The following is a 22,888-nucleotide window of genomic DNA, read 5'->3' on the forward strand; positions in this document are numbered from 1 at the left end:
CATAAAATGTTCAAGGTGTACTGCATCCATCTTTCTAATCAGCAAGAAATGTGAACATTTCTCAAACACTGGTGTGTAATTCACGGGGCTTTCAAGGCAAGTTTGCATAGAATACTGGGCACTGTTAGAAGGAAATGCTCTGAAAGGCATTGCAAATTATTATTATCTCCAGCATAGACAACTCTTAAGCACAGTAGATGAATTGTTTCCTGTCATCCACATAGCAGCCCTTAGAGGGAAGTACAATTGGTGTCATCACTATTGGACAGATGGCGAAGATGTAGATGCAGCTATGTGCTAAGGTGCTTGTATTCTACATGCAAAACTGTGGGGTGTGTTTCCCAGTACACCAAAAGTCAAAAATGAAAAGCAGGTGACAAAAATGAAGGACTGAAGGGATTAAATAGTTTGACCTCAACTCACAAAGCTACTTCATAGTAGAGTCAGAATTTGAATGCAGGTTAGTAAGATTAGTAAAGCCTCTACTATCCTTCACCACGTTACAGAGTTCACCCAGTCCTTGCCTTCTTAACTAGGTATCCTTCTGAGATTTACTTAGCTTTTGTCTGTAAAGTGAACAAAAGTAATTTTGTATCATTGGATGCATGAAGATTAAATTACAGGATGACATCAGCTGTTCAGAAAAATGCCTTATTACACATATGATGCTATTATTGTTTTAAAGTATCTAATTCAAGGGTTGGAAAGAATCTAATTATCATCCACTTTTCTCATTTTGTGACTGAGTGAACCTTTGTGCCTACAGGCTTGGGTTTAAGAGTGTCACAACTTGAAAAAATCCACATTAAGCATTCCTCATAACAACTGATAAGGAAACTATGACCCAAAGAGCCTTTGGAGAGTAGGCCTGAAGAACTGTGTCTTGAAAGAATTGTTTTCAAAGCTACCGATGTCCCTTTTTGGGTGAGTACAATGAACTCTTGTCTTCACTTACGTTTTTATTTCATTGCTTGAATATGATATTGTGCAAACAATGACTCTATATTAATTATCAATCAAGTACTTATGTTCAGCGTATTTTTTCATATTTGAAAATATAAAAAATAAAACTTTGATTTTCTCAAATCTTAAAAATTCAAAACCTATAAAAATTTTCATTTTTAGAGTTGGATCCTATACCAAAAAAATGTACTTTTTATAAAATATATCCCAAGAAGCATAACATATATGGAATACTTTTAAAAACCAATTTAAGGAAGCAAACCCAGCAATAGCAATTTTACTTAGTTATGTTTAATTTAAATATACTTAAATATTATTTAAGATAATATTTTTATAAAGGTATTTACTTTTGCCTTGAAAGCTTTAAAATTTTATTTTAAAGAGAAAAAAGTAAAGTTTCAAAGCAAGATAATAGGAAAGTAACAATGATTAATACATTGTGTATTTTTATCTTTAAATTAGCCATCAAAGCACAGATATGGGCATTTAATTGTCCAAACCACATTAGCACAAACCTTTTTTTTTAAATGAATAGAGAGAAATTAGCAGTATAACTATCTTAACTATCTTGACCACACATATATATATGAGTTTTTTCTTTTTATTTCCTTATTTTCTCCTTTATTCCATCCTGGGTTTCTCTTTGCTTTGAAGGAATTTCTTCTTATTTTGCAGTATCTGTTGTATGCTTAAGATCTTATTTGTTACTTAAGTTTCTCACACCAGGAAGATAATACAATGTTTACACATGTGAATCTGATTTATTTCACTTGTGAATATGACCTCTAGTTACATCCATTGACCTATAAAATTCCCAAATTTATCCTCTTTTCTGGCTGAGCAATACTCCATTTTATAAAAGGCCACATCTTTTTTGTCCATACTATGATGGGCATTTGTGTTGCTTCCAAGATCTAGCTATTACAAATTGTGCTGCTATAAGCATGGGTGCACATATATTGCTGTGACACGATGGTTTTAATTCTTCTGGGAAGATTCCAGGTAGATCAAAAGAGACATCTAATACTATTATTCTGAGGAATCTTCACACTGATTTCTACAGTGGTTGTTCCAGTATACACTACCACCAATAGTGGAGAAGGGTTTCTTTTTCTCCACAGCCCTGCCAGCACTTATTATTGGTTGATTTCTTGATTACAGCTGTTCTTTTCAGTGCTGTTTTACTTTGTATCTTGTGAATAACCAGTGATATTTAGTTTTTTTTCCACATATTTATTTGTTGTTTATGTTTCTTATTCTGAGAAGTGCATATTCATCTCAGGTGCTCATTTTTAGATTGGGTCTTTAAATTGATGAAGTATATTTTTGAGTTCTTTGTATATTCTGGATAGTAATCTTTTGTGTGAGGAACAGTTGCAAAACATTTTTTCCCACCTTGTGAGTTGTCTCTTCATTCTGTTGCTGGCATGTCTTCTTTTTTTAAAATTTTATTTAAAAAGAAAAAGAGAAAAAAACAAAACAAAACAAAGTGATGTAAGGGTACAAGTAATACAGAACTACAAAAAAAAAAAAAAAAAAACAGTAAGAAATCACCAGGTAATAGATTACACATTATCATCTTAGAGATAGTTGCTCAAGTCACAGTATCAAAGCATACAAAGTAGACATTTAAACAGTGAGACTGCAAACAGTTGTGTTCAATGATCCAACAAAAAACATTAATATGGTCAGCTATTTAACACCCCTAAACACACTTGCAGTTGTATCTTTTAGAGCACTTTTATTCCCTCTCTTTTTTACAACAAAATTTACATATTTTGGGTTTTATAAATCCTTAGTTCTTATTACTTTTTTTTTGGAAGAGAATAAAGTCAAATATGGCAAAACAAAACTGTCAGTCAAAACCAAGGATAGACATAGCACCTGATGTAAAAACAGAGTACAAAGTTATCAACAATGGTTACCATAATGCCTCTTAAGAAGAACTGTCTATCTCATTAGGTATTATAAAGTTGAACAAAACAGTAGAGAATAAGACCAATAAAACCTATACATTATAAACATTCCAGGACTTCCAAAGGAGATAATAGTCAAACCAGAATGGGCATCATAGTGAATCTTATTGCCTTCAAAGTAGTTGCCTATACCCTCAAACTTGACACTATCTTACAGAACGGAACAGAGTCTAATCAGTCAAAACAAGATAGTGGGAGTATTACAGGACTTCAAACCAAGTTAATAGGAAATCAAAAAAGTTACTATAATATATCCTGTTAATATTTTTTATTTTCCCCTTGATTAAAAAATCATAAAAAATAAAAATCATAAAAATAATCATAAAAATAATTTTTTAATGAATAAGAGAGAGATTGAGATAAAAGAGGATACAACAACATAACAATACAGGTCAAAGCATGACTGTTTCAGCAACCTAGTGCTTCACCACCAAATAACCCGACTTAATAGTAGTTACCATAATGTCTTTTTCCTTGAAATATTTGAATATATATACTATAGCTTCAAATATTTCCATATCAAGAAGCCCAGAATAAAGCCATTCCAATTAATAAGTGAAAACTTTATAAGTCTTCAAGGTCACATAATGGGGAATCATGATTACCACATACTTTCATATATTAGAATCATTACTTACATTAGGGAAACTATTCGGTATTCACACATGCGAGATTGATTTATTTCACTTATGAGTATGGTCTCAAGCTGCGCCCATTTATTGATAAATATCTCAATGTGATCATTCTTTATAGATGAGTAATACTCCACTATATAGAAATACCACAACTTTTTTATCCATTCCTCAGTTGATGGACACTTGGGTTGTTTCCAAGATCTGGCAATTACAAATTGTGCTGCTATAAACAGGTGCACATATATCACTGTGGTATGGTGCTTTCAGTTCTTCTGGGAGTATGCCTAGAAGTGGAATAGCTGGAACAAATGGGACGTCCAATCCCAGCTTTTTGAGAAATCTCCAGACTGACCTCCACAAAGGCTGCACCAGTCTACACTCCCACCAACAGTGTAGGAGAGTTCCTTTTTCCCCACAGCCTCTCCAGAACTTGTTGTTGTTGGTTTGCTTGATTCTGGCCATTTTTTCTGGAGTGAGATGGAATCTCAGTGTGGTTTTAATTGGCATTTCTCTAATGGCCAATGATGGTGAACATTTTTTCATGTATTTATTTGCCATTTGTATTTCTTCATCCGAGAAGTGTGTATTCACCTCAGATGCCCATTTTTGGATTGGGTCTTTGATTTTGGGGGGTCTGAGTTTTTTAAATTCTTTATATGTTTCAGACAAAAGTCCCTTGTCTGAGGGGGAGTTCACTAAGATCTTTTCCCAGTTTGTGGGTTTTCTTTTCACTATGCTGGAGATTTTATTGACATGCAGAAACTTTTTAATAAGAAGTGGTCCCAGTTATTGATTCTGGGAAGTATTTCCCGTGCGGTTTGAGTCCTGTTCATGAATTCTTTACCTACTCCTATGTCTTCAAGGTTTCTACCTAATTTGTCTTCCAATAGATTTAGTGTTTCTGTTTTAATATTCAGATCTTTGATCCATTTAGATTTTAATTTAGTACATGGTGATAGGCATGGGTCTAGTTTTAGTTTTCGGCATGTGGAGAGCCAGTTTTTCCAGCACCATTTATTAAAGAGACTGTCGTTCTTCCAGTGAACCTGTTTGGCCCCTTTATCAAAGATAAAGTAGTTGAGTGTGTTTATAGTTGTGGTTGTATCTTCTAATCTATTCCATTGATCTTTGGCTCTGTTTTGATTCCAGTACCATGTTGATTTTACTACAGTTGCCTTGTAGTATAACTTCAAGTCAGGGATTGTGATGCCTCCTGCCTTGCCTTTGCTGATTACAACTGTTTGCTATTCTGGGTCTCTTCTGGTTCCAGACAAATTTTAGGAGTGATTTCTCTAGATCTATGAAGTATGTTGTTGGTATTTTTTTATTGGGATTGCATTGAATCTGTATAACAGTTTTGCGAGAATGGCCATTTTCACAATGTTTGTCTTCCTATCCATGAGCAAGGGATGTCTTTCCATTTTCTGAGATCATCTGCAATTTCTTTTTTCAGTGTATTATAATTTTACCTGTATAGGACTTTCACTACTTTTTAAAGAGTAATTCCTAAATATTTCACTTTTTTGCTTGCTAGTGTGAAGAGTGTGGTTTCTCTTATTTCCCTCTCTGTGATTTTGTTGTTAGTGTATAGGAATGCTATTGATTTCTGAGTGTTGATTTTGTATCCAGCTACATTACTGAATTTATTTATTATATCTAAGAGTCTTTCAATGGAGTTTAGGGGGTCTTCTATGTAGAGTATCATGTCATCTGCAAACAATAATAATTTAACTTCTTTTCCTATCTTTACCCCCTTTATTTCTCTCTCTTGTCTAATTGCTCTGGCTAGTACTTCCAGTGCTACATTAAATAGGAGTAGTGATCAAGGACATCCTTGTCTTGTGCCTGATTTTAAAGTAAAGGCTTTCAATTTTTGGCCATTTAGTATGATGCTGGCTATTGGTTTGTCATAGATGTCCTTTATTATATTGTGGTAAAGTCAATCTATTCCAATTTTCTGTAAAGTTCTTATCATGAATGAATGTTGGACCTTATCAAAGGCTTTTTCTGCATCTATAGAAATGATCATGTGATTCTTACTTTTGGCTTTATTGATATGGTGGATTACATTTATTGAATTACGTATGTTGAACCATCCCTGCATGCCTGGGATGAATCCCACTTGGTCATGGTGTATAATCTTCTTGATGATTTGCTGCATCCTATTTGCCAATATTTTATTGAGGATTTTTGCATCTGTGTTCATTAGGGAGACTGGCCTGTAGTTCTATTTTTTTAGTTGGGCATTTCTCAGGTTTTGGTACTAGAGTAATATTTGCTTCCAGGAATGACTTAGGAAGGATTACTTCCCTTTCAATTTCATTGAATAGTTTGAGGAGTGTTGGCATTAGTTCTTGTTTGTATTTCTTGTAGAATTCTGCAGTGAATCTGTCTGGGCCTGGGCTCTTCTTTGTAGGTAAGGATTTAATTACATTTTCAATTTCATTAATAGAAATTGGGTTATTCAGCAGTTTTATATCTTCTCGACCTAGCTTTGTTCCTTCATATGTTTCTAGGAACCTGTCTATTTCTTCTGTGTTATCAAACATATGAGAGTAGAGGTTTTTGAAAGAGGTGTTAATCTTCTGTATTTCTACAGAGTCTGTAGTGATTTCAACTTTTTCATTCCTTATTACATGAATTTGAGCTTTTTAAAAATAAGGTTGGCTAGGTGCTTAGCAATTTTATTTCCTCTTTCAAAGAACCAATTCTGATTCATTGATTCTCTGGATTGTTTTCTTAGTCTCTATTACATTAATTTCTGCTCTGATTTTTATAATTTCCTCTCTCCTTTTGGCTTTGGGTTTGACTTGCTCTTCTTTTTCTAGATGTTTTAGGTGTAGCCTCAGGTTATTTATTTATATTCATTCTGTTTTCCTGATGTGGGAACTAAGTGCAACAAATTTTCCTCTGAGGACAGCTTTATTGCATCCCACAGATTTCAGTATGTTGTATTTGTATTTTCATTTGCTGGTAGGTATTATTTAATTTCTTCTTTAATTTACCTTGTGACTCACTGATTACTCAAGAGTGTGTTATTCAGTTTCCATGTGTTTGTGGGATTTTTACAGTATCTTTTATGATTAATTTCTAATTTCAGAGCTCTATGATCCGATAATATGCAAGGGATGATTTCAACTCTTTTGCATTTGTTTAAATATGTTCTGTGAGCTAATATATGGTCTATTTTAGAGAATGACCCATGTAATGCTGAGAAGAATGTGTATTCTGATGTTGTTGGGTGGAACATTCTGTATATGTCTATCAAGTCCATTTGTTCACAGGTGTGATTCAGTTCTGTTATTTTTTTTGCTCATTTTCTGTCTGGTTGATCTGTCCCTTGGTGTCAATGGTGTGTTAAGGTCTCCTGTTACAATTGTGTTACTGATAATTTGAGTTTTCATTTCTGTTAATAGTTATTTTATATAACTGGGTGTTCTGGAGTTTGGTGCATATATATTTAAGATAGTTATCTCTTCCTCTTGGAGTTTTCCCCTAACGAGTATGTAGTGACCTTCTTTGTCCTTTATGGTCATTGTTGGTTTAAAGTTCACATTGTCTGCAAACAGAATGGCTACTCCTGCTTTTTTTGGATATCTGTTGCATGAAGTATTGTTTTCCATCCTTTGACTTTCAGTCTGTGAGTATCTTTCTGGGTTAGATGGGTTTCCTGTAAACAGCATGTGGTTGGATTTTGTTTCTTGATCCATTCTGCTAGTCTGTTTCTTTTGGTTGGTGCCTTGAGACCATTTACATTAATGGTTATAACTGTTATATGCTGGTTTATTGTTGACATGTTATCTCTCTGCTGTTGCATCTTTATCTTTCTGTTCTGTTTAATTATCTGCTTTGCTTAGTGGTTTTTTCCTTTGTGTATCTAAACTGTCTCTCAATATTTTTTGCAGGGTTGGCTTGGTGTTCATGAAGTTCTTCAGCTGTTCTTTGTCATGGAAGTATCGTATTTCACCATCAATTTTGAATGATAGTTTTGCAGGGTACATCAGTCTAAGTTGGAAATCATTTTGCTTTAGGATCTGGAATACTTCACTCCATGCTCTTCTTGACTTTATTGTTTGTGCTGAGAAGTCTGCTGTGATTCTGATAGGTTTTCCTTTATAAATGTTCTGTCTTTTTCTCTGACAGCTTTTAATAATCTATTCTTGTGTTGGATTTCTGGGGTGGTGATTATTATATGTCTGGGTGTAGTTTTACTTTGGTTATGACTATTTGGAGTTCTATAGGCTTCACTGAACCTCGTGTCGGTTTCTGATCTCATGCTTGGGAAAATTTCAGCTATTACTTCTCTAAATATCCTCTTGACATCCTTTATGTTGTCCCCTTCTTTTTCATTAATACCCATGAATCTTATGTTATTTTTCCTTGCATCATCTTGCAGTTGTTGAATTGTTATTTACTGATTCCTTGTTATTTTTAAAAGATCTTTCCTTTCCTCTTCACTAGCTGCAATCCTGTCTTCAAGGTCTGAAATTCTATCTTCACTTTCATTGAGGCAGTTTTACAGCTTTCAGTGGAGTTTTTTATTTCCTGTATATCTCTGTGCATCTGCTTTATGTATTCTGTTTGTTTCTTATATTGCTCATCTAGGGATTCTATCTTTTTGTTTAGTTCCTCCAATTTTTAAACTGTGTTTTCTTTAGATATATTCAGAATCTTTTTCATTTCTTTTATCATTTCTTCTTTTACCTGAGAGATTATTTTGAGTTTGAATTCCTTTAAAGCTTCCTGGAGTTGCTTGTTTATTTCAGTAGCTAATTATGTCCGATATTTGAGGTGTATGGCATATATTTTCTTCTATATACATCACTCTTAGGGTTTCTTGAGATGGGCTGGAGGTTTGAGGTTGTAATTTGGTCTTTCGTTTTGTCATTTTCCTATATTTCTGTGTTTCAAGTGTTATTCGAAAGCTTCCTCAGGGTCTGTTGGAAATCCACTTCTATGTTCGCAGCTCCTGGGACTCTGGCACCCAGTTTCCCCAGGCCGCTGGGCCTCTAGAACCAGTGGCCTTCTGCCTGTTTAGAACTCCGTAGTTCCAGAAAAGCTGGGGTCCAGGGACATTGTACACCCACCTGCTTGCTGGAAACTCCACAGTTCTCTGAGCGCAGCAGGAATGGGGAGGCAGATGTAGATGCCTCAGACCCACTTAGCCACTTCACTGCATGCAGAAGCCTGGAGGGTCCCGAACAGTCTGGGCTTGGGGCAGAGTGCACTGGGCACTTACCCCAGGCTTGGGCCTCTGGAACTGGTGATGCTTGCCTGCTTGCTGAGAAATCCACAATCCTCCAGACACCCAGGGAGGTGGATGCAGGTGCCCCAGGTCCGCCCAGCCCTTGCTCTGCACCCAGAAGGTACAAGAGTCCCAAATAGGCTGGTCTCTGGGGATAGTGTGCGCCTGCCTGCTTGCTGGAAACTCCACAGTTCTCCGAGTGCAGCCAGAATGGGCAGGCGGATCACTGGCATGTCTTCCTGTGTAAAACCTCTTTAACGATATGAGATCCTAGTTGTTGATTCTTGGTGATACTTCCTGTGAGATTAAGGATTTATTCATAAAGTCTGTGCCTACACAGTGACTTCAATAGTTTCACCAATCTGTCTTCCAGCAGATTTAATGCTTCTGCTTTAATATTTATTTATTTCACTTAAGAGAAAAAAAGACAGAAAATAAAAACAAAAAAGCAAAAGAGACAACAAACAACAACAACAAACCCAAAACAATAATAGTATAGGTCTTCAAAACAAGATGAAAAGAATTTAACAATTGTTGTAATATTTTGTATTGTTACCTTCAAAAGATTTGCTTAGATTATCAGATATAGACACGCAAAATTTATCCAGTCATATTCACTGTTCTTTTCCAAGGACTAATAGAATTATTAGTACAGTCATCTTAGTTATCTTATGGATGTATATACAAATTTATATCTTTTTCTTTTTCCCTTCCTTCTTTTCTCCTTTCCCATATCCCAGCTACTTTGCCTCTTTGAGCAGTTTCTAACCCTTACACGATATTTATTATAGATTTGGGGTTGTATTTGCCCTTTTAGTTTCTTACACTAGGGAGACAATATGATATTTTACACACGTGAGTTTGGTTTATTTCATTTATGAGTATGGTCTCAAGTCACGTCCATTTACTTAAAGAAACTTGATACAATCTTTCTTTATACCTTTATACTCCATTGTGTAAAAATACCACATCTTCTTATCCATTCCTCAGTTGATGGGCACTTGGGTTGTTTCCAAGATTTGGCTATTACAAATTGTGCTGCTATGACATGGGTGCACATATATCACTGTGGTACGACGTTTTTAATTTTCCTGGGAAAATGTCCAGAAGTGGAATAGTTGGGTAAAGTGGAATCTCAAATCCTAGCTTTTGAGGATCCCCACACTGATTTTCACAGTGGTTGCACCAGCCCTGTTTTAATATTTAAGTCTTTGATCCATTTCATATTTAGTTCAGTTCATAATATAAGATATGGGTCCCAATTTTAATCTTTGGCAAGTACAAAGCCAATTTTTCCATCACTATTTATTTATCTTTCTTCCAGTGAATGTATTTCGCACCTTTATCAAACATAAGGTGGCTAAGTATGTCTGGAGTTGTTTCTCCATCTTCTAATATGTTCCATTGATCCTCAGGTCTGTTTTTTCCTCAGTACTACATAGTTTTGTCAAAGTAGCTTTATGGCATAATTTCAAATAGGGGATTGTGATGCCTTCTACCTTGCCTTTGTTGCACAGAATTGCCTTTGCTATTCTAGATGTCTTCTGGTTCCAAAACAATTTTAGAATTGTTTTCTCTAATTCTGTAAGAATGCTTTGAAAATTTGATCAAAATTGCATTAAATCTATATAAAAGTTTTTGAAGTATGACCATTTTCACTATAGTTTCTTCCTACCCAAGAGCAAGGAATATCTTTCCATTTTATGATATCCTCTTCAATTGCCTTTTTCAGAGTGCTGTAGTTTTCAAAGTAGAGGTTTTTACAGTCTTCATTAGACTGATAACTAGGTATTTCACTTTTTTGGATGCTTTGAAATTTGTTTCACAGTGAAATTTTTATTTGTGTATGGGAAGGCTATTGGTTTTTGCGTATGAACTTTTATCCAGCTATGTTACTGAATTTACCTATTAAATCTGGCAGTCTTTTAGTGGAGTTTTTTGGGGTTTTCTACACAGAGAATCATGTCATCTGCAAATAATAATAATTTAATTTCTTCCTTTCCTCTTGTTATTCCTTTTATTTCTTTCTCTTGTATGATTGCTCTGGCTAACATTTCCAAAATTATGATGAATGAGTGAAGACAGTGGACATCCTTGTCTTGTCTTGATTTTAGAGTTAATTTCTTCAGTTTTTGCTCATTTATTATGATATTGGCTTTTGGTTGTCACAGATGACTTTTATCAGATTGAGATAAAGACCATCTATTGCAATTTTTGATAGAGTTTTTTGTTGTTGTTGTTGTTGTGAATGAATGCTAGACTTTGTCAAAAGCTTTTCCTGCGTCTATTGAGATGATCATATATATTTTGTCCTTGGCTCTGTTGGTATGATGTGTTACACTTATTGATTTACATATGTTGAATCATGCATGCATCCCTGAGGTGAATCACACTTTGGTTGGAGACCACTACCAAGTGGCTCTGAGCAGGATTTAAAATTAACTTATTGACTTTCTCTGTTTATCTGTGAGTCTGTCCTAGGCGTTGGCCCCTTGCCTGGCGATGGGAGGTGATTCATAGTAAGTAAACCTCTATGAATCACTCACTGGTCTGGGATGAGGCCAGGCATGATAAGGCCACAGCTGCAGACACTTGGCTCAAACATCAATTAAGGAGATAGAGACTGCAATTGCAGGAATTACTTCTACTGTCTCCCTTCTACGATGTCTTCATGATAAGACAGTTCTACTGAATTGACTTGATTCATTACTTGGAGACGTCCTTGGAGTGACTCCCAAAGTCCTGCTCATTAACTGTGCTTTCCTCAGTTTCCTCGCCCTATGTTGTTGGACCTAATAAAAATGGGTGATTCAGAGAAGTCTTTGTCTTAACCTTCAGAGTCTTGAGCTCAGCTAAATGGTTTTGACCCTCCAGGAGCCCTAAAATCATACCACTTGTCTCATTTTATTTCAGCCTCCACCATACACTCATTTGGGATTGGGGATTTAGGTCAGGACCTGATACACTTGGTCATGACATATAATCTTCTTGATAATTTGCTGCATTCTGTTTTCCAGTATCTCACTGGAGTTTTGCATCTATGTTCATTTAGGCCTGTAGTTCTCTTTCTTACTTGGTTCCTTCTCCAGTTTTGGTATCAGGGTAATGCTTGCTTCTAGAAATGAGTTCGGGAGTATTGCTTCCCTTTCAACGTCATTAATGAGTTTGAGAAGTAGTGGTATTAGGTCTTCTCTAAGTTTCTTGTAGAATTCAGCAGTGAATCTGTTGACCTTTCTTTGTGTGAAAGTTTTTAATTACATCTTTGATTTCATGTATTTATATTGATTTATTTACAATTTTTTAACTTTTTGATTCAGCTTTGGTAATTTATATGTAACTAGAATTCTGTCCATTTATTCAGCATTTTCCATCTTATTAAAATACAAATTCTGAAAGTAGATATAGATGATCTTCTGGATTTCTGCATGGTCCATTGTGATTTCAGTCTTTTCATTCCTAATTGCAAAGATTTGAGTCTTTTCTTTTTCTTTTTAGATAAGGTTAGCTAAGGGTTTGTCAATTTTATTCAACCTTTCAAAGTACCAACTCTTTAATTCATGATCTTTGTATTGTTTTCACAGTTTCCAATGCATTAATTTCTGTTCTAACCTTTATAATTTCCTCCCTCTTGTGAGCTTTAGGTTTGGTCTTCTCTTGTTTTCCTGGAAGTTTGAGGTTCAATATTAAATTGTTTATTTGCACTTGCTCTGTTTTTCTGGTATGGCTTTTCACTTATATACATTTCCCTCTTAGGACTGCTTTTATTGTATTGTCATGATCATTCAATTGTAGAAACTGTCTAATTTCTTCTTTAATTTCATCTGTGACCCATTGCTTGTTCAAGATGGCATTACTTAATTTCCAAGTGTTTATGAAGTTCTTGTGGTTTCTTTTGACATTGATTTCCAACTTCATTGTACTGTGATCTGATAATATGTGTGGGGTAATTTCAGTTCATTTCCATTTACTTAAATCTATTCTGTGAACTAGTATATGGTCTATTTTGGAGAAAGTCTCATGTGCAGCTAAGAAGAATGTCTATTCTGATGTTATGGAGTGGAACATTCTGTAGATATCTACTAAGTCTATTTAATATTTGATTTTTTATTTTTTGCATCTCTTTTTGCGACAGTTGGGTATTGAGATCCTCTAGTACAATTGTATTAGTACTTATTTAGCCTATCATGTACATTAATATTTATTTATATAGTATTAATATATTTATATAGTATATTTATATAGTATCCTGGTATTAAGTATATATATATATTTATGATTGTTATATTTTCTCCTTGGATTGTTCACTTTACAAGAGTGTAGTGACCTTCTTTGTCTTTCTTAATGACTGTTGGCTTGGAGTTCAGTTTGTCCACAAATACAATAACTACTCTTGCTTTTATCTAAGTTCCTGTCATATGGAGTATTATTTTCCATTCTTTGACTTTCAGTCTCTGAATTTTTTTAAGTAAATGTGTTTTTTGTACACAGCATATTGTCAGACATTGCTTCTTCATCCATTCTGCCAGTCTGTGTCTTTTTATTGGTGAATTGATACCATTAACATTGATGGTTATAACTAATCTGTGTTGACTTATCCTTGTCATATTATCTTCCTGTTGTTGGTTACCTCCTTTTTCTCCTCCATCTAATTGTTTGCCTTAACTGGTGGATTCCTCTATTTGAATTCATGGAGTTGTAGTGCTTGTTATCTCTTTATAGAATGTTCTTCAGAACACTTTGGCATGCTGGTTTAGTGGTCATAAATTTCCTTCAATGTTCTCTGTCATAGAAGTATCTTATTTCTCCATCAATTTTGAAATATAGTTTTGTGGAGAATGTCAGTATGGGTTGGAGGTTATTTTCCTTTAGAGCTTGTAATACTTCCCTCCAAACTCTCCTTGAGTTGAGGGTTTGTGCTGAGAAGTGAACTGTGATTTTGATAGACTTTCCTTTATAGGTTATTTGTTTCTTTTCCCTAACAGCTTTTAATATTCTATTCTTGTGTTGAGTTACTGGAATGTTGACATGTTTGTATTCTTGGATATGGATTTTTTTGGATCATATCTAATTGGAGTTCTATATGCCTCATTTATGTACATGAATTCTTTTTTCCTACCAGGAAAATTTTTTGTCATGACATCTGTGAACAAGTTTTAAATATAATTTGTGTTACCTCCTGCTTTTTCATTGACTCCAATCAATATTAAGTTATTCTTCTTTGCATTGTCTAGCAGCTGCTGGATTATTTTCTCATGGTTCCTTGCTATTTTAAAGAAATCTTTCTTTTCATGACTAGTTATCACAAGCCTTTCTTCTATATCTGAGATTCTGTCCTCACATTGGCTCATTCTGCTGCACATACTTTCAATGGAATGTTTATTTTCTTAGGTATCTGCTTGAATTTGTCTTATGAATTCCATTTCTTTGCTATACTGAGCCTTCACAGTTTTCATCATTTTCTTAAGATCCTTTATTTTTTATCTGTATCTGATCTAGAGTTACTGAGAATGGTTTCCATTGTGGATACCTTCTCTGCAATTATCTGAAGAATTATTTCTGATTTGCTTTTTTCTAGAGCCTCATTCAATTACTTTACTGTTGCCACTTCAAGAGAGGCCAGGTGGTTCGCTTTTGGGTTTGTCCCACCCCCTTGCCTCCTGGGTTGGCCTTTGATGAACTAGATGTCTGAGGTTGTGACTTGTTTAAGCATCATTTTCTTTACCTTTCTAACTTTCTTTGCCTTTTCTTTTCTCTTTTAGTTTATTTTCTGGTTTGATGCATGTAAATTGCCAATGGTGAGTTGTTTCATTGCTACTATTTAGAACCTTTAGGAAATGATTACTTTTCTGAGGTGTCTTCCAGGTATAGCTGGATTTTGGTTTTAAGTCTGTTTCAAGATCTTACCTCTTCAATTTGCTGGGGATGAGAAGTTGCTGCCTGCTTGGCTCATCCCTTTTTTCTTTGGCACTGTGTCACAGTATTTTCTATAACCCTCAGGCAATCTCAGACTTGGAATATCAGGAAGAACTGTTAGTTAGAAAAATTATGCTACTTTTGGCTAAAGTAGTACCAGTAATAACAATAGCAGCAAACACAGCCCAAAAAGTGACAAACTGAGGTAACCATTAATTTGCCACCATTATTCATCCATATGATTTGTGGTTATATAACAAAAATCTAAAACAAATAAGGAAATTATATGCGGTATATAAGTCCTTAATATGTCAGTTTTACCCTCAGGGGCTAAAAATTGAAAGGGGCTAGGGAGAAAATAGAGAAGGAGAAGAGGAAGCAATTAGAAATTAGGCTGGAGGACAAAGGAGAATCATGCTAACTTTGTGAAACTGATGCAAAAGATAGAAGTGAATGAAAGAAGAGATAAAAGAATGGGCAGAAGAGAACAACCACAAAGAGGCTAGAAGCAATGTTCACACTCACATAAAAGAAGATCAAACAATGAAGGAGAAAAAAAAACAAAATCACAATAACAATAACAATAACAAAAAATGAACTCATGCAGTGAGTCCCTACTGAGGAGAAAACCTATGCTGGCTACCTCCTTATTTGTTGAAGGCTCTTTTTTCACTCTTTCCATGGTCATCAAATATCACTTCATGTCCTTCCTGGGTCCAGTGGACCCACTTTCTTTCATCTTGACTTCATGTTGCTATATTCCAGCAGCCAGATGATAACTCTCAGAGAGCCCCTTTGTCCACTGATTACCACTCCACCATCTTGATGCTCCTTCCAAATTTTTATAAATATATAGAAACAATAATTCTTAGCTAATATGTGCAAAAATCACATGTCTTCTTTAGGTTTGATTTCCAAATGCTAGTTATAAAATAAAAAGGATTGATATTTGAGTCTTGTGTTCACAAAACTTTAAAGCATTCTTATTTAACAATCAATCAGTAACCCTCTGAGTTAAGTATTATAATCTCTGTTTTAAAATGAGATAACAGTTTCTGAGATCATTAGTAATTTTGCTGATCATTCAAACAATAATAAGGGGCAAAGCTGAGTTGAGACCCCAATTCTTTATGATAGCCAAAATCCATGTTTTTCTATTAATCTTGGCAACTTTGAGGAGAGTTGTACATTGGGGATTCATTTTTATCATAGGTGCTACTTACCACCTCACTTTTTATTTTTCTGACATTGTCATTCACAGCCCAGTTAGAGAAAAAGAAATGCACATTTTGGAAATCAAGAACCTAGTGTACGAATTAGAGTTCAAGTGACATGGCAGAAATGACACATGGAGAGAAGAGGAAATCAAAGGGTCAGAAAATAGTCTGTAACTACTTGCCTTGAAGCAGTAGTGCTTTTGCTAAGTCCGAGTTTGTGGAAGAATCTGAGAAGCTAGAACATGTTACTGCCAATTTAGGATTGTAGAGAATCTTGAGGAAGGGTTTGTGGAGATCAGAGACTTTTGGAATATGCTGTCTCCAGGTCTGCAACCAGGTATGCAGTAAGCATTCCACACACAACCTGTATCTCTTGCCTATGGGGCAAAGCCCAAACCTCAAGAACTGCACAAACAAGATCTCTCATAACCTCTCTTTTGTGGAGATTTCTAGCCTCACCTGTTGCCACGGTCTGGATACATTTTTCTTTAGAGTTCAAATTGTATTTACCTTATAGATTTTGTGTGATAATCCAGTGAAATAAAGGATAGGACCATATCCAGGACAAAATAGTTAATCAACTATTGCTCTAGGAGTCCTGGAGGCCAAATGTGTGTGAGTTGATTTCCAGCAGATGGAGGAAGCTTTGAAACATTGCTCCCAGCTGGTAAGACCACACCCACCATCCTAAATCACCAGAAGATGCACGGGAGGTCTCCACAGGCCTAACTGGGCCATACCCAGCAACCTCCAAGTGGCTAGCAGTTGCCTTCAGTCTGTCCTGGGAGCCAAAAGTGGGCCAGGTGATTCCCAGCACACAGGGGAAGCTTTAGAACATGACTCAAAACTGGGAATATAGAAAAATGACAAAACAAAACAGCAAAATGCAATCTCAAACTCCAGCCCAACCCAAGCAAGCTTAGGAGACATGAAAATAGAAGAAAATGTAAGCCATATACCAGAAATTCCTGAAATGATAACAACTGAAGTAAAGAAACAACTGTGGGAAGTTATAAAAGAACTCATAACATAAATAATCACCAAGGTAAAAGAAGAAATGATAAATGTAATGAAAGAAATGCTGAACACATCTAAAGAAGATATAGTTTAAAAAATTAAAGGAACAATGCAAAAAGATAAAAACCCTGAATGAACAATATAAGAAACAACAATGCATGAAGCAGATTCAAAGCAGGAAATCAAACATTCCATCAAAAGTTGGCAAAACCATCTCAATGAAAGTGAAGATAGAACTCCAGACCTCGAAGACAAGATTTCAATCAGTAAGCAAGGAAGGAAAAATCTTTTTAAAATAATAAGGGATCAGGAAATAACAATTCAACAGCTGAAAAATGATACAAAGAAAAACAACATAATATTGATAGGTATAAACAAAAAAGAAGGTGACAACACAAATGATATCAAGACACTATTAACAGAAGTAATAGCTGAAAATTTCCCAAACATGAGAATGGAAACTGACATACAGATCAGTGAAGCATATAGAGTTCCAAATAACCACAACCAAAATAAAACTATGCCCAGACATATAATAATCAATATCCCAGAAATCCAACATAGGAACACAATATTAAAAGCTTTTAGAGAGAAAAGACAGATGACCTATAAAGGAAAGTCTATCAGAATCACAACACATGTCTCAACACAAATAATGAAGTCAAGAGCACGGAGTTAATTATTTCAGATCCTAAAGAAAAACAACTTCCAACCCAAATCCTAAAGGAAAACGACTTCCACCCCAGACTAATGTATATTGCAAAATTTTCATTCAAAATGGATGGATAAATAAGATACTTCCATGACAAAGAACAGCTGAAGATCTTCATGATCACTAAACCAACCCTGCACAGACTACTGAAAGACATTCTAGATAGACATAGGGAAAAAACTACTAAGCAAGGCAAAGAATTAAACAGAGTGGAAAGGTAGAGAATCAGCAACAGGAAGATAACACATCAAAAGTAAACCCATCTATGTCAGTTATAACTATTAATATGCCTCAATGCACCAATTAAAAGAAACAGACTGGCACAATAGATCAAGAAACAACATCCAACCATATGCTGTCTACAAGAAACCCATCTAACCCAAAAGGAAACTCATAGACTGAAAGTCAAAGGATGGAAAACAATACTCCATGCAACAGGATCTCCCTCCCCCCGCAAAAAAGCAGGGTAGCTATTCTGTTTGCAGACAATGCGAACTTCAAAACAAGAATGATCCAAAGAGGGTCCCTGGCTTGCTGGTGCCCTCAGTTCTGGAGGATGAGAGGCCCATGGTGAGTGTCTCCCATACCATCTGCCAAATCCAGGGAGTTTGGGATCCTTGCTGGGGACAGGCCAAGGAACTTTGTGGCTTCCTGCTGCTCTAGACCAGCTCAGCATGTCTTGAGCCCACCTGAAACAACTACTCCACTCCCTGCCATGCTTGGCAGACTCTGGGCTTCCTGGCCTGCTGGTGCCCTCAGTTGTGGAGGCTGAGCAGTCTGCAGTGAATGTCCCTGCCCCATCCCCCAAACCAGGGAGTTTGGGATCATTGCTCCCATGAGCCAAGGAACTTCACAGCTTCCTGCCACACTCAACCTGCACCATAGGGCTTGGGCCTGCCTGCTCTGCGATCCTCTCTCAATCCAGGAAACTGGGCAGCCAGAGTCCCAGGAGCTGAGGCAAAGGAGAGGATTTCCAACTGGCCTTGGGGAAGTTTTTGAATAACACTTGAAACATGGAAATATAGGAAAATGATAAAACAAAAGACCAAAATACAATCTCAAACCTCCAGCCCACCCCAAGAAACCGTAGGAGCTATGTACACAGAAGAAAATATATGCCAAACACCTGACATAATATCAACTGAAATAAAGAAGCAACTCCGGGAAGCTTTAAAGGAATTCAAACTAGAAATAATCTCCCAAATAAAAGAAGAAATGATAAAAGAAATGAAAGGCTGAACATATCTAAAGAAGACACAGCTAAAAAATTGGAGGAACTAAACAAAAAGGTAGAATCCCTGGATGAACAATATAAGAAACAAACAATACATAAAGCAGATGAAAAAAACATATACAGGAAATCAAAAATTCCATTGAAAGTTGTAAAAAAGGCCTCAATGAACGTGAAGATAGAATTTCAGACCTTGAAGACAAGATTGTAGCTAGTGAACAGAAAAGGAAAGATCTTTTAAAAATAACAAGGAATCAAGAAATAACAATTCAACAACTGCAAGATGATGCAAAGAAAACCAATATAAGATTGATAGGGATAAATGAAAAAGAAGGGGACAATATAAATGATGTCAAGAGGATATTTAGAGAAGTAATAGCTGAAAATTTCCCAAACATGAGAATGGAAACTGACTTCAGGATCAGTGAAGCATATAGAATTCCAAATATCAATAACCAAAATAAAACTTCACCCAGGCATATAATAATCACCATCCTAGAAATCCAGTATATGAATAGAACATTAAAAGCTGTCAGAGAGAAAAGACAGATCACTTAAAAAGGAAAACCTATCAGAATCACAGCAGACTTCTCAGCACAAACAATAAAGTCAAGAAGAGCATGGAGTGAAGGAAATTAGACTATAAATACTAGTGAACTATTTCATATCCTAAAGGAAAATGTTTTCCAACCTAGATTGATGTACCCTGCAAAACTATCCTTCAACATTGAGGACAATACTTCCATGACAAAGAACAGCTGAATAACTTCATGAACACCAAGCCAACCCTGCAAAGAATACTGAAAGACAGATTAGATACACTTAGGAAAAAACCACTAAGCAAAGCAGACAATTAAACAGAATGGAAAGATAAAGGTGCCAACAGCAGCAAGGTAACATGTCAACAATAAACCAACATATAACAGTTATAACCATTAATCTAAATGGTCTCAATGCACCAATTAAAAGAAACAGACTGGCACAATAGATCAAGGAGCAACATCCAACCAATATGCTGTCGACAAGAAACCCATCTAACCCAAAAGGATACTCACAGAATGAAAGTCAAAGGATGGAAAATAATACTACATGCAACAGGAACCCCAAAAAAGAGCAAGGTAGCTATTCTGTTTGCAGACAATGTGAACTGTAAACCAATAATGATCAGAAGGGATAAAGAAAGTCATTACATACTGATTAGGGGAAAACTTCAAGAGGAAGAGATAACAATCTTAAATATATATGCACCTAATTCCAGAGCATCCAATTATATAAAGTATTAACAGGAATGAAAAACCAAATTAGCAGTAACACAATTTTAACAGGAGACCTTAACACACCACTGACACCACGGGACAGATCAACTGTAAAAGCAACAAAGAAATAACAGAACTGAATCACACCTGTGAACAAATGGACTTGATAGGCATATACAGATATACAGAGTGTTCCATCCAACAATATCAGAGTACACATTCTTCTCAGAAGTACATGGGACATTCTCTAAAATAGACCATATATTAGCCCACAGAACATACTTCAATAAATAAAAGAGTTGAAATCATGCCATATATGTTATCAGATCATAGCGCCATTAAATTAGAAATTAATGATAAAAGATACTGCAAAAATCCCACAAACACATGGAAACTGAATAACACACTCTTGAGTAATCAGTGGGTCACAGAGGAAATTAAAGAAATTAATCAATAACTACAAGCAAACGAAACTACAAATACAACTTACTGGAATCTGTGGGTTGCAATGAAAGCTATCCTCAGTGTAAAATTTATTGCACTGAGTTCCCACATCAGGAAAACAGAATGAATACAAATAAATAACCTGATGCTACACCTCAAACAACTAGAAAAAGAACAGCAAGTCAAGCCCAAAGCCAAAAGAAGGGAGGAAATTACAAAAATCAGAGCAGAAATTAATGTAATAGACTAAGAAAACAATCCAAAGAATCAATGAAACAAAGAGGTGGTTCTTTGAAAGAGTAAATAAAATTGATAAGCCCCTAGTCAACCTTATTTTAAAAAGGGAAGAAAAAGCTCAAATTCATGCAATAAGGAATGAAAAAATTAAATCACTACAGACTCTGTAGAAATACAGAAGATCAACACCTATTTCGAAAACCTCTACTCTCCTAGGTTTGATAACACAGAAGAATAGATTCCTAGAAACATATGAAGAACCAAAGCTGGGTCAAGAAGATGTAAAACTGCTGAATAACCCAATTTCTATTAATGAAATTGAAAATGTAATTAAATCCTTACCTACAAAGAAGAGCTCAGGCCCAGAGAGATTCACTGCAGAATTCTACAAGAAGTACAAAGAAGACTTAATGCCAACACTCCTCAAACTCTTCCATGAAATTGAAAGGGAAGCAATACTTCCTAAGTTGTTCCTGGAAGCAAATATTACTCTAGTACCAAAACCTGAGAAATGCCCAACTGAAAAAGAGAACTATAGGCCAATCTCCCTAATGAACACAGATGCAAACATCCTCAATAAAATATTGGCAAATAGAATACAGCAAATCATCAAGAAGATTATACACCATGACCAAGTGGGATTCATCCCAGGCATGCATGCAAGGTTCGACAGACATAAATCAATAAATGTAATCCGACATATCAATAAAGCCAAAAGTAAGAATCACATGATCATCTCTATAGAGGCAGAAAAAGCTTTTGATAAGGTCCAACATTCATTTATGACAAGAACCTTACAGAAAATTGGAATAGATGGTCTTTACCTCAATATAATAAAGGCCATCTATGACAAACCAAAAGCCAGTACCATACTAAATGGCCAAAATCTGAAGGCCTTTACCTTAAAATCAGGCACAAGACAAGGATGTTCCTTATCACCACTCCTATTTAATATAATACTGGAAATACTAGCCAGAGCAATTAGATGAGAGAGAAATAAAAGGGGTAAAAATAGGAAAAGAAGTTAAATTATCATTATTTGCAGATGACATGATACTCTACATAGGAGACTCTCAAAACTCCATTGAAAGACCCCTAGATATAATAAATAAATTCAGCAATGTAGCTGGATACAAAATCAATACACAAAAATCAATAGCATTTCTATACACTAATAACAAAATCACACAGAGAGAAATAATAGCCACACCCTTAACATTGGCAACTAAAAAATTGAAATATTTAGTAATTATTCTTACAAAAAAGTGAAACATCTATATAGAGAAAATTATAATTCCCTGAAAAAAGAAATTGAAGAGGATCTCAGAAAATTGAAAGACATCCCTTGCTCATGGACAGGAAGAATAAATATTGTGAAAATGGCCATTCTCACCAAAACTGTTATACAGGCTCAATGCAATCCCAATAAAAAAATACCAGCAACATACTTCATAGATCTAGAGAAATCACTCCTAAAATTCGTCTGGAACCAGAAGAAACTCAGAATAGCAAACAGTTCTAAGCAGCAAAGGCAAGGCAGGAGGCATCACAATCCCTGACTTGAAGTTATACTACAAGGCAACCGCAGTAAAATCAACATGGTACTGGAATCAAAACAGCCGAAGATCAGTGGAATAGATTAGAAGATACAACCACAACTACAAACACACTCAACCACCTTACCTTTGATAAAGGAGCCAAACAGGTTCACTGGAAGAACGACAGTCTCTTTAATAAATGGTGCTGGAAAAACTGGCTCTCCACATGCCGAAAACTAAAACTAGACCCATGCCTATCACCATGTACTAAATTAAAATCTAAATGGATCAAAAATCTGAATATTGAAACAGAAACACTAAATTTATTGCAAGACAAATTGGGTAAAAATCTTGAAGACATAGAGGTAGGTAGAGAATTCATGAACAGGACTCATACCGCACGGGAAATACTTCCCAGTATCAATAACTGGGATCACTTCTTATTAAAAAGTTTTTGCATGTCAAAAGAAATCTCTAGCATAGTGAAAAAAAAATCCACAAACT

Source organism: Cavia porcellus, unplaced genomic scaffold, assembly GCF_034190915.1.
Source record: "Cavia porcellus strain 051 isolate PalLab524CR breed Dunkin Hartley unplaced genomic scaffold, mCavPor4.1 scaffold_1, whole genome shotgun sequence".
Lineage (NCBI taxonomy): Eukaryota > Metazoa > Chordata > Mammalia > Rodentia > Caviidae > Cavia > Cavia porcellus.